A 10,704-nucleotide genomic window follows, 5' to 3' on the forward strand; every position below is an offset into this window, starting at 1 on the left:
GCTTCATGGCTCTCTTAAGGAATAGAGAAATAGAGAAGTGTTGTCCTGTGCCAAGGTCAGATGGTGACCTCTTGCTGACTGGAGGTCACCGTTGACGTGTTCCCGTGTCCCCGTGTCCACCATTTAGTGACTGACTGACTGGTAATATCTTGCCTTGTTTTCTCTGGGGTCAAGGTTTAGGACCACGGTCTTGGGTGATAATGACGTGTTTTGATCCCTGGTTGTAGTCTGAATCCTGTCATCGCACCAATAAATTATAAAGAGAGAGAGAGACTGGCTGTTTATGGATTTATACTGTAGTATGATGTGGTCAATCACTGGTACTGCGTCTGTGCAGCACCAGTGATTGCTAATGCACGGCCGTTATACAGTGTGTCAGATTTGTATGTCCATCAGAGGGCGACCTTGACATTTCAGTCACTCAAACATAAAAAATAAATAAATCCAATGTGTGACATTAGTGGGAAGGCAGACACACTAACGTCTGGAAACAAATTAGTTCCACGCACATATGGTGAAGGCAGGATTCAGGGTTAATGTTAACGGCCTTGAATTAAAGATGGCGCTAATCAGCTGCCGTGTGGCCGCAATATAATCTTCTCAATTGGCAGCTGAAGTGATTACAGTTTATTCCTGCAGCTCGTCGTGGCTCTGAGGTCGACTTAACCTACCTGTGAAGGCTCAGTGAGAATGAATGTTTTATTTAGGAAGGCGTATTTATCATAACTGAAGGTTAATGGATGTTGGACTTTCATCAAACAGCCAACACTTACTGCACTTGTGGCCCCCCTCAGGCTGAGGAGAGCATTACATTTTTTGTGTAGATTTATTTAATTAAATTCCATTCGAGACATTGACAGTTTTCTGGAATGAAAACAAAACTTTGTTTTTTTTTTATTATTGATTATTCTTTATACAAAATAAACCACTATAAAATACATCTGTCACTAACCCTTTAAATACACTGTCAGACAGTGAAGTATTCTGGCTGCAGTATTTTATCTGCACATATTTTTTTTCAGTTAATAATTCAAGTTTTCTTGGATCGAATCATTCTCAGGCTCCAAGTCTGTGTCCGACCACAGGGGGCGTGGCCTCCAGTGATTACAACTCCACATCAAGGTGTGCATCATTGTTTGGAAGCTGCTCTGACTCAGAGAAAATGGGCCAAATAGGAGATTTAACAGAGACAGAAAAATACTGAAAAAAATAATTGACTGGTTTTAAAAAAGAAAATAGGTGAGAAAAAGGAAGAAAATTTGCCACAGAGGAGAAGATTTAAATTTGGAGCTAGAAGGAAACTGTAATCCTCCAGTGTCGACACATTCTGGAGATAAAAGACCAAGGAAATTCAAGACTACACCACGGGTTACAGCCAAGGTGAGAAAGAACTGACTGTGATTAAGCTTGATGACCTGTTAGATCAGTGGGTTATACATATAAACATATATAAACATATATAAATATATATAAACATATATAAACCCAACACTGTTCAGTTGACTACAGTAAATGGAAGTATATCAAGCCAGTGTGTTGAGGCCTTTACTTTTTGTGATTATTTTGCCAAAACAGTTTAAAAAAAAGAAACTCAGTTTCACTGCCGGCCACTAGAACAGGCTTAAGTACCACTACTGGTACACGTGCCATTGTTTAAGAACCACTGCATTAGGTGAAATGTATAATTTTGACCATATTAAAATCCTCTGGTGGCTACTATGCCGCCTGTCCATCCTTGAAGCAGAAACGCAAGAGAAAAAGCTACGTTATCTGAATAGACTGAGTCCAGAAGAACCTTGAACCCTGAACTTCCTGCCTGACAGTACTGCAGTACACGTCGTTCACCACTGAGTCCAGGTGCAAAAGACGCTGATCACTGAGTGTCTGGGTCTGTCTGTTCAGGAACTTTCTGGAAGACACTATAGATGTGTGTTTTTCATATGGAATTGATATCATTTTGACTCCACAACATCAACACTCACAGTGATGTAAGGAGGGGAATTGAAATTGAATTACTACCATTAAAACCTCAGTAAATAGAAAGCAGTGCAGGTAGATGTCTTTTAAACTACCACTCCAAACACTTTCATGCTCCCACTCAGCCTTTTTCAGCATTTACCCCAAATGGCCCTGAGCTTTTTAATACTCGTTCTCCATGCAGGGATTTGTGGTTATGAATAGTGAAACTGCAGCCTCAAATTGTTGTACATTTCTGGAAAGGAGCGCGGGAGAAAAGTTTCAATATTTATTGCCCTGCGGGTGCTTTTACAGGGACGTTATGTGATGTTCGACTCCGAGAACATTGTGTGGCTCCGATAAGACTCCGTCGTCACCATTGAACTCAATGTTCTGTTCCCTGTAGCTGTTAGCCTAGCGAGCCTTTATGCCTGTTGCCTGACACTATCGTCATATTCTGACGGCAGAGTGAGGAGAAGAGGCAGAGTGAGTGCAGCAGACAGTGAGTGTGACAGCTTCAACATCTGGGACTCTGCTCCTCTCTAATCTCTCCGACTCCGTTGATGGAGAAACCAGTCTGGGTTTCATATGAACATGAAGATACTTGTCATTTTCCTTACTTTTCCACACAAGTATTTTAATAGAAAAAGAAGAGAAAGGTTCTCAGGAAAGAGACAGATTGTTTTTTTTTAGTTTTGCTCTGAGGGATTATAGTACTACGACACATTAGCCGTAGCAGCTGCTAACAAACACAGAATACCACCATTCGTACTACAGAGAGTATCTTTGACGTGAGTCAAGTTGCCGTCCTTATCGTGGCCGTTTGTCATTCCACAGGCAGCTGTCCACCAACACTGTTTGGCGTCACACCAAGCACACAAACAGTTTGGAGTATCCCCCACTGTCCCCCATGCCCCTCCCCCCACTCACTTACAAATCACCGTAGAGGCATTGGCTCCTCGAAGCACAGCAGCAGCTGACGAGTCATCAACACCGAGTCTGGTCCGCTGCCACGTCCGACCAGATAACGATGTCTTATCTCACGCTAGAGTCTCCGCACGATCATTGAGGCTTTTATCGATCCCTGACTATCTGTTCTGAACACTTGCCTCTTAATGTCAGTGTTCGACTCTGGTGGGATTCCTCCGCGCCCCCCCGAACCGCAACCTGACCTCCAACACACACTTGGGTCTCTTATCTAGATAGTGTTTGTAGCAGAAAAAGCCCAACGGTGTGTGGACAGACAGATCGTTGCCTCAACCGTTGTCTCCAGTGGAACCATTTCAGTTTGCTGATGTTTTCTGTTCCACTGCTGCTTTTGCCGTTCTCTCTGTGCACAGACAGAACTCCGATCACACCGTGTCTCAAAGTTAATGACTCACATTTGGGGCAGTTGATGATATTATATAAAGGGAAAAAAACCCCACTGATCATATACTGTAGCTCCTAACATCCCCGTCCCCTGTGGTGGGACGCCTACTTCCTCTTTTTAGTCACTCTAATTGCCATTGTCAATTGGGCTTAATTTGTCAGATGAAATTGCGTTATGATGATTGGCACAGGAGGGGATGAGAATTTTAGCATCACTAATTGGTTCTCTACCCGGCTCAATTTAGCGGGAGCAGACTGCTGTCACAACCCGTCCTCCTTCTAATGAGGTGCAACAAACAGCGTTTCACCCTGTGTGTTTAGTCATAGTGTTTATCTAAGGGTGTGCACACAAATACACACACACACACACACCGCTACTGAGAGGTGTTCGTTTTCAAGACATTTACGATAATCAGGAAACACTTGAAACTCAGATGAGTGTTAAAACCTGCTGCAGTAAATGTATGGCAAATATATTTTAAGCCTAAATATAAATAAGCATTTTTTCAGTCCTTTTATTGAAAGTAATGCAAACTTTTCTTTCATATTAACCATTTTAAAAATGGTCAACACCATTTATTCCTATTTAATGAAAAAAAAAAACCTGAACATAAAGTGTTTGTGCGTTTATTTATATTTTCAAAAATCAAGCGGGCCGGATTAGACACTCTAATGGACCGCTTTTGGCCTGCAGGCTGTATGTTTGACACGGACCGCTTTTGGCCTGCAGGCCGTATGTTTGACACACCTGCTTTAAAATGAATACAATTAGCCCAGGTCAGTTTTCTACAGCGGGTTCATTTTCACCACCGTCGATCTCATCAACAGCTTCCTGATTGTCAAATGCACGAATGATATAGAAATACAGACATGAAGACAATGCTCGACAATCACGAACAAGTGGGTTTGATCAGCACGAATCAGCCCAGACTGATGACCACGGCCCGTGATGGAGCTATTCACGAGGTAGAAATGAATGAATTTGAACCACTCAGACCACAACTGTTTCAAGTTTCAATAGAGAGAAATCCACAGATCGCTCTCTGGATTTCTTTGGTTCCTGAATGTATCAGTAAAAGTTGAGACGGAGAGAAAAGTGAGGCTGTCAACTCTCATCACTGCCTGCTGGAGAGTTGGGTCAGGTGTCAGGGAAGAACTGTCAGACAGACAAGGAAAAACCAAACATGCAGTTAGGAGTCGACTGTCAATGCCTGGCAGAAGATTCTGTCCACAAAGAGTTTGTCTGAAAAAAGCCTTCCAGCATTCAGCAATTGAGTGAAAAGGGTGTTTTTTTTTTATTCTGAGAATATCAGGTGTAATACCTTTCCTAGCAATCCTAGGCTAAGCTAACTGTACCCTATAGCATCGTCTCGTTTTTGTGCGGTCTCATCGGTAGCTCTGTATCCCTATTGTTGTAATACTGACATCTACTGAATCAGAAAGGAAAAGTTAGAAAATACAAGGAGAGGGAAGAATTCTTGCTAATGACAATTATTATACGTAGCATTTGATTTGCTAAAATGAAAAGGGAGATTGGTTTGTAATTTGTAAACTGTAAAAGAGAACTAAACCAGAGAAAAGACGTGATCAGTGATGCTAAGTGGAGAAGCTAGCAAAGATATTCAGTCTGTGTTAAAAACAAATATAACCAAGGACAGATATGTTGTTTTTGACAATGTCTCCGCGGGGGACGATGATGAATGTTACTGGAGCTGTGTTTCTCCATCCATCAACACAGTTTGATCCTACATTATCCCACACTCCCAGCTGGGATGATGCTGATTAGTCCTGCATGAAAAGCTAATAAGAGTTTAACAACCAAGGCCAGATGTGGTTCTTCTTCAGTGTGGAGACTTATCACCAGTCAGTGGAAGTTAACAACGGATTGTAAAAAGATTAAACATTTTTGCAATCTAAGATCAAACTTTATGGTGAGCACGGATTTGATAGTAATTTTATACTTTATTTTTTTTATTAGGGCTGTCTCATCTTGAAGATTTTTCATCTGATTAATCACAGGATAGCTGTGGATTAGTCACAATTGTGAATAATAATTATAATTATCAATTAATTATGATTAATTGAGATGATTCGACAATAAAAGGAATATTTTTCTGTACATCGCTAACATAACAAAAAGACAAATAACAGCATGTAGCTGTACTGTACTGTGTGGCTGATTGAGAAAAACATTTTACCCACAGTGTGTGCAAATAACGTGTGTATCAATAGTGTATTAAAGCAACGATAAGTTGACGGATAGTGGAGATAAATTTTACTTTAATTTTGCAACTTTTTTTTTAACCTGATAAAGTGACTAATGCATTCATTTTGGACCGTTGTTCAGCCTGATTGGTCAGTCGGAGCTTGAACTGGACGATGTTCAAAGACATCACGTAAACATCAATAAACAAAACTAGCAACGTCCTTTTTTTCCACTTCCATTTCCCTAATTCTTTTTCTCTCACTATCCTAGCTTATTTCTTATCACAACTGCACACACGCCCCCTTGAGGGCCCTTGTCCTGAAAAGTGGCCAGTAAATCCCACTCTGTATTTCTGTCTTTTATGAAAGCTCGGAGATTCTTCTGTGCACCAGGTGCACAGTTGGTAAATCATTAGGAAAGCAGTGCATCTGGGACCAAGGAAGGGGAAACAAGGCAATATATCGGAGCTGTCCGCGGTACACTGACACAAATAATGCTTTGTTGCACTTTGTGTAATTTGTTGGATGTGTGGCTAAAGGGAGGAATTAATCCAAGCCAATGTGCCAGAATCTCTGAGCTGTGCCGGTAAGGTTCCTCGAGCGTGGAAAAGCTTTGCTCTATCCTTTGCATTTTTTCGGCAGGATGAACAGGAGCAAACTCGCCATTTCTTGCCAAATTCTACAGATTTTTTTTTTTTTTTTTTACTTTTTTTGTACAGCAGCAATGCATGACATTCATGTTGATGCCTGTCATATGTTGGTTGTATCCTTCCTGAGGAGCTCAGCGATGGGAGAATGGGAGGTCAAAAGATAATTAGGTTCAGGTTCTTAATCTAAAATGATGTTCCATACCACTGATAGTGATAATTAATTAGCCTGTGCATAATTAAGAGCCCTGAATAATCCCACTTTTGTTCTGAGTGAATCGCAGCCGACCGGTGACAGGAGACGGAGGAAGAGGGTGAAACGCTTCTCTGGAGACTTTGTGTGTTGTTGGTTTAGCAGCGTCTGGTTTGTATTTGACTTCTCACCGTTACCTTAAAAAAAAAAACCAGGTCGGCTTTTCAGTTAGAATTACTTTTAATTTGATCTAAATGTGATTTAAAAAAAAACAAAAAAACAAAAATCAGACTCCATTTTGGAGACTGTGTAACAGCATTATAATGAGTCTTCACCTTGAGTCTGTCACCCACAGCATGTGGATGGTACTGGTAAACAACGTGTGTGGAATGAGTATTAGAGCAAGTATACAGTGAATGGATGTGTGGTGTGTTATTGGGGAATCAGTGCTGGAACTCTTTAGTTGACACTTTCATGTCATTGCTTGCATTTTTTTAATGTCTTTATGAACTTCTTCCAAGACATTTTTAATTTTTTTTTCCCATTACTATTTATAATCTCCTTCCACTCCGTCACCCATTTGCTGAGCAATATTTTTTTTTCCAATGCTGTGTTTAACCAACACGGACAGATTAGTTTTTGTTCATGCATTACAAATATAAATAAATACATTCCATAATGGGGTCATGTTCCTCCTTGGAGCTCTCTCTCTCTCTCTCTCCCTCTACGAGAACCATGAGCACATTTTTATAAATTATTCAGTTTATGACACAAAAGACGGCAGAGAAAACCCTGCGGTGCTTCCAGTCACTACTGCCTGTCTCTAAAGTTTGTAGTGGGGCTGATAAAGCATGACTTGCATGGTAATGGTGAATATGCTGGTGGATTCTCTGTGTAGCAGACTTCAGTCTGAAGTGCTGTCATGCCTGGATCCTGTTGACAGGCTGTATGGCGTAGAAGTTCTTCGGGGAAAAACAAAGTGACTCTGTGCGTTTGTGAATTCTGCTTGAGAATCGCCGAAGGACGGAAATGACAGTGAAGACGACACTGACGCCTGTGATCAAGGTTGTTGTTGAAGTGTCCGTGAACATTCAGAGGTCATTGCATCATGTGAGGATTTTTTTTTTCACAAACTCACAAACAATGTAGGCTATGAATAGAATAAAATCCAGTTTTGATGTTTGTAACGTAGGCTATGATTAGAATAAAATCCAGTTTTGATGTTTGTCTTGTGAGGAGGATTTTCTTTCAGATTTGAATCAGTTTACGTTAGGATGAGATCAAACTTTATAAATCCTGTAACGGGTGAGATTACACACCTCAAGACCAGTATTCAGAAAGGCACTGTCACTCAATCTACACAAGAAATCTTTTTGATCTACTTCACCCGCTGCTTCTTTTTTCAAGTCTGTCAGGGAACTCTTTTAGCCCTGTGGCAGAAAAGTACATGTGGTGGTGCATGCCATGAATGTGCTCAGTTTATATTAATAATTTGTAATAACACAATTTTTTGTGTGTTTTTGACAGTACTGTTTTCCACAGATGGCACTGATTTTTTTTTTGGTACAAATTAGGGGAAAATGCTTTTCCTCAGTTTTTCTCAAATAGGAAACACGCTTACGTCAAAGAAAGGAAGCTATTTTTATGATGACTCGAACCTCAGGGGTGTATGGGGAAGTCAGGAGTGGAAGAAAAGTACAAATGGGTGGTTAGTACACAAATTCCTGATTATTTGACAGTATATGTTTCTCACATATATAGCGGCATTTTTGAGTCAGTTTTGAGAGTCAGAAATTGGACTTAGGTGTGATGGATTTGAACCGTTCACGGGGTCGGCGTTTAACTCATATTGTGATCTAGCCTATATCCCTCGATTATGTTTTATTGAGTCTATTTAATTATTTATTCATTATTTTAACATCACATCAGTGCAACATGAATTGAATATACAGTTCCCTGTGGCTGTAGGTGAGAGAACGTTGGATTAAATGAACCAGAACTTCACAAAAATCAACAAACCAGATCCACTGTTATTTTCATCCTGCTTCTTATAAGATGCATTTTGTAATACACACACACACACACACACCCTCTCTCCGACACACACTTGAGCACTAAGAGCATCCAGATGCTCAGATTCAGTCTCCACACGAGCCACTTCTAGGAAAGTACACACGGACGCAGAGTCAGATAACCTGCCAGGCATCGGGGATAAGAACAGAAATCACTAATGAAGGAAGTCAGCACAACATTCTAGTGGGTTTCACATTTACATAGAATTATCGCCTGGCGCTCTGGGAATTGTTAATGCGGTTCCCGGGGTCTACGGTGGGTCTGAACAGGAAGCTGTGACGGAGGCTTCATTTCTCCAGTGTCTGCAGACAGACCTTCGTTACTGCCGTCACTGTTTATGTGTTTGTATAAAAACTCGCCCAATCACACACTGGCATGTGTCACAACACATTTGTGTTTGCAACCTCCGCTGTTGCCCGTCCACCCTTTTCCCACCAAATTTTGGTCACTTCCAATTATTTTATTTATGAATTTATTAACAACTATTAAATATGGGGCTCCTTTTAATTTTTCCATGTTTTTATACAAATCCAAAAAAATTAAAAATGTGGATTATTTTGAATAGAATTCGAATTCTTGCAATGATAAATACATGCAGGAACTCGTGTTTATTTCCAATTCAGGGATTGGGAAACAAGGCTGGGTCTTTGAGGCTAATAAAATCTCTCGCCAGATAAAACAGCATTAAGCTTTGATGAGGCTGCGAGGAAACAACTGGGAAAATGACTCAGCTCCTGGGTGATTAAAAAAAGGCAGTGGATATTCAGGATTTCTCTACGTCTGTCTCTCTCCCTGTATGTTCGTTCGCAGCACCGACGCTCTCTTACCTCTGAATGATTCTGGACGCCTTCGTTCGCCGGGTGTGCCACCTGCCGGTGCGTCACGACTGCTCCAGCCAATCCTGACGCAGTGACTTTCCTCGGAGATCCCACGGCTCTCCTCACGTTTAATCTGCGGGTCGGTGACTGTGGAAGGCGACCGAGCTCTCGTTAAACCGTGGACCGTTAGACAGTCACATATGACCGGATTGGACTGGCGTCGTTCCGCGGCTGTGCTGCTCCGCACGTGGATCCAGGACAAGTTTGGACAGGATTGTCCTGGTCTCATCATCTACTTCAGCTGCTCTTCTCCGAATCGGTAAATCCTATGAGGTAAGTCTGGACCAAGCAGGCAACTTTAAGTTTTTACATTTATATAATAAACTTTTTATTTTATTTGAATATAATTCCCGTTTTGTTCTAGTAGAACGATCCAAAGCTGCTGCGTTTTGGCTGCGAAACGCAGCGTTTTGAAGTTGCAGATCTTTGCTGTGTGCACTCAAAAAAAATCACATCGCATTATAATGTCACAGTTTTAGGTTCGAATACGATGTTTTAGATTTTTTTATTATTTATTTGACATGTTGGAAGTGCCGCCTCACTCAGCATCCCTGTCTGCGCAGCTGTACTTGTGCGCCCGCTCAGCTCAGCTCAGCTCAGCTCAGCTCGGCTCGGTTGACCAAGGCTCCTTCACTCAAACCTCCACTTATTACATCTTGTCTCCTCATGTCAAGAAAAGTTCCAGAACAGACGCACACTTGTTAAATGTTAAAGGAAAAACAAACGTGGTTGACCAAAAGGTCAGTTCGGCACAAAATGTTTTGGGTTTTTTTTTTTTTGGCACAAAATGTTTTGGGGTTTTTTTTCTGCGTGGTGCGTAAAAATATGTATTTGTTGCTGCATCACTGTAGTATTCACTGTGGCTGGAATTTTTATTTTTATTTTTTCTAATTATTTTTTTTTAATTTTTTTAATTTTTTGTGAATGGTACAATAACAGTCCTGTCCTGTACAGTCCAAAGATGGCACTGTGATGGAATGTTCCCTCTCCCTGACCTGGGGGTACTTTGACATTGGGCTGGATAATGAGAAAGAGCAGAGGGAATGGCATCTGTACCCTGGTGCAAATATTTTCCATTTACTCCCCCAGCTGCAGTCTTTCATTCGCAGGAGCCGCGGTGGTAGTTTGACAACAGGGCACTCGTATATGAATCACAACCTGCCTCCAATGCTTAATAGTTGAAGATTTTATTGCGTTGCATATATCAACAGGACCGGCATGTTTTCATATCAATATATCAACAGCAGCCACTGTTGGGGAACGGCGCCGTTCAGGTTCGTGCCACGCTCCGTTACTAGTCTGTCAAAGGTGGGATGGGAATGTGTTTAGATGATTGTGACTTTCCATTGTCTGCCTGGAGGGGGAGGAGGAGGAGGAGGAG

At 41.3% G+C, this 10,704-nt stretch overlaps 1 protein-coding gene across 1 annotated transcript in view; it reads left to right on the forward strand.

Moving 5' to 3' along the window:
- The first annotated feature begins 1,125 nt into the window (after positions 1 to 1,125).
- Positions 1,126 to 10,704, forward strand: part of chrm3a (cholinergic receptor, muscarinic 3a) — a 72,095-nt gene continuing 62,516 nt past the window's right edge. Inside the window, exons 1-2 of the mRNA XM_017037040.2 lie at positions 1,126 to 1,380; positions 9,256 to 9,596. The gene's annotated coding sequence lies outside the window, so the exon portion shown is untranslated. The remainder of the gene's footprint in view (positions 1,381 to 9,255; positions 9,597 to 10,704) is intronic.

The sequence above is a fragment of the Cynoglossus semilaevis genome, chromosome 12 (assembly GCF_000523025.1).
Source record: "Cynoglossus semilaevis isolate Cse_v1.0 chromosome 12, Cse_v1.0, whole genome shotgun sequence".
NCBI lineage: Eukaryota > Metazoa > Chordata > Actinopteri > Pleuronectiformes > Cynoglossidae > Cynoglossus > Cynoglossus semilaevis.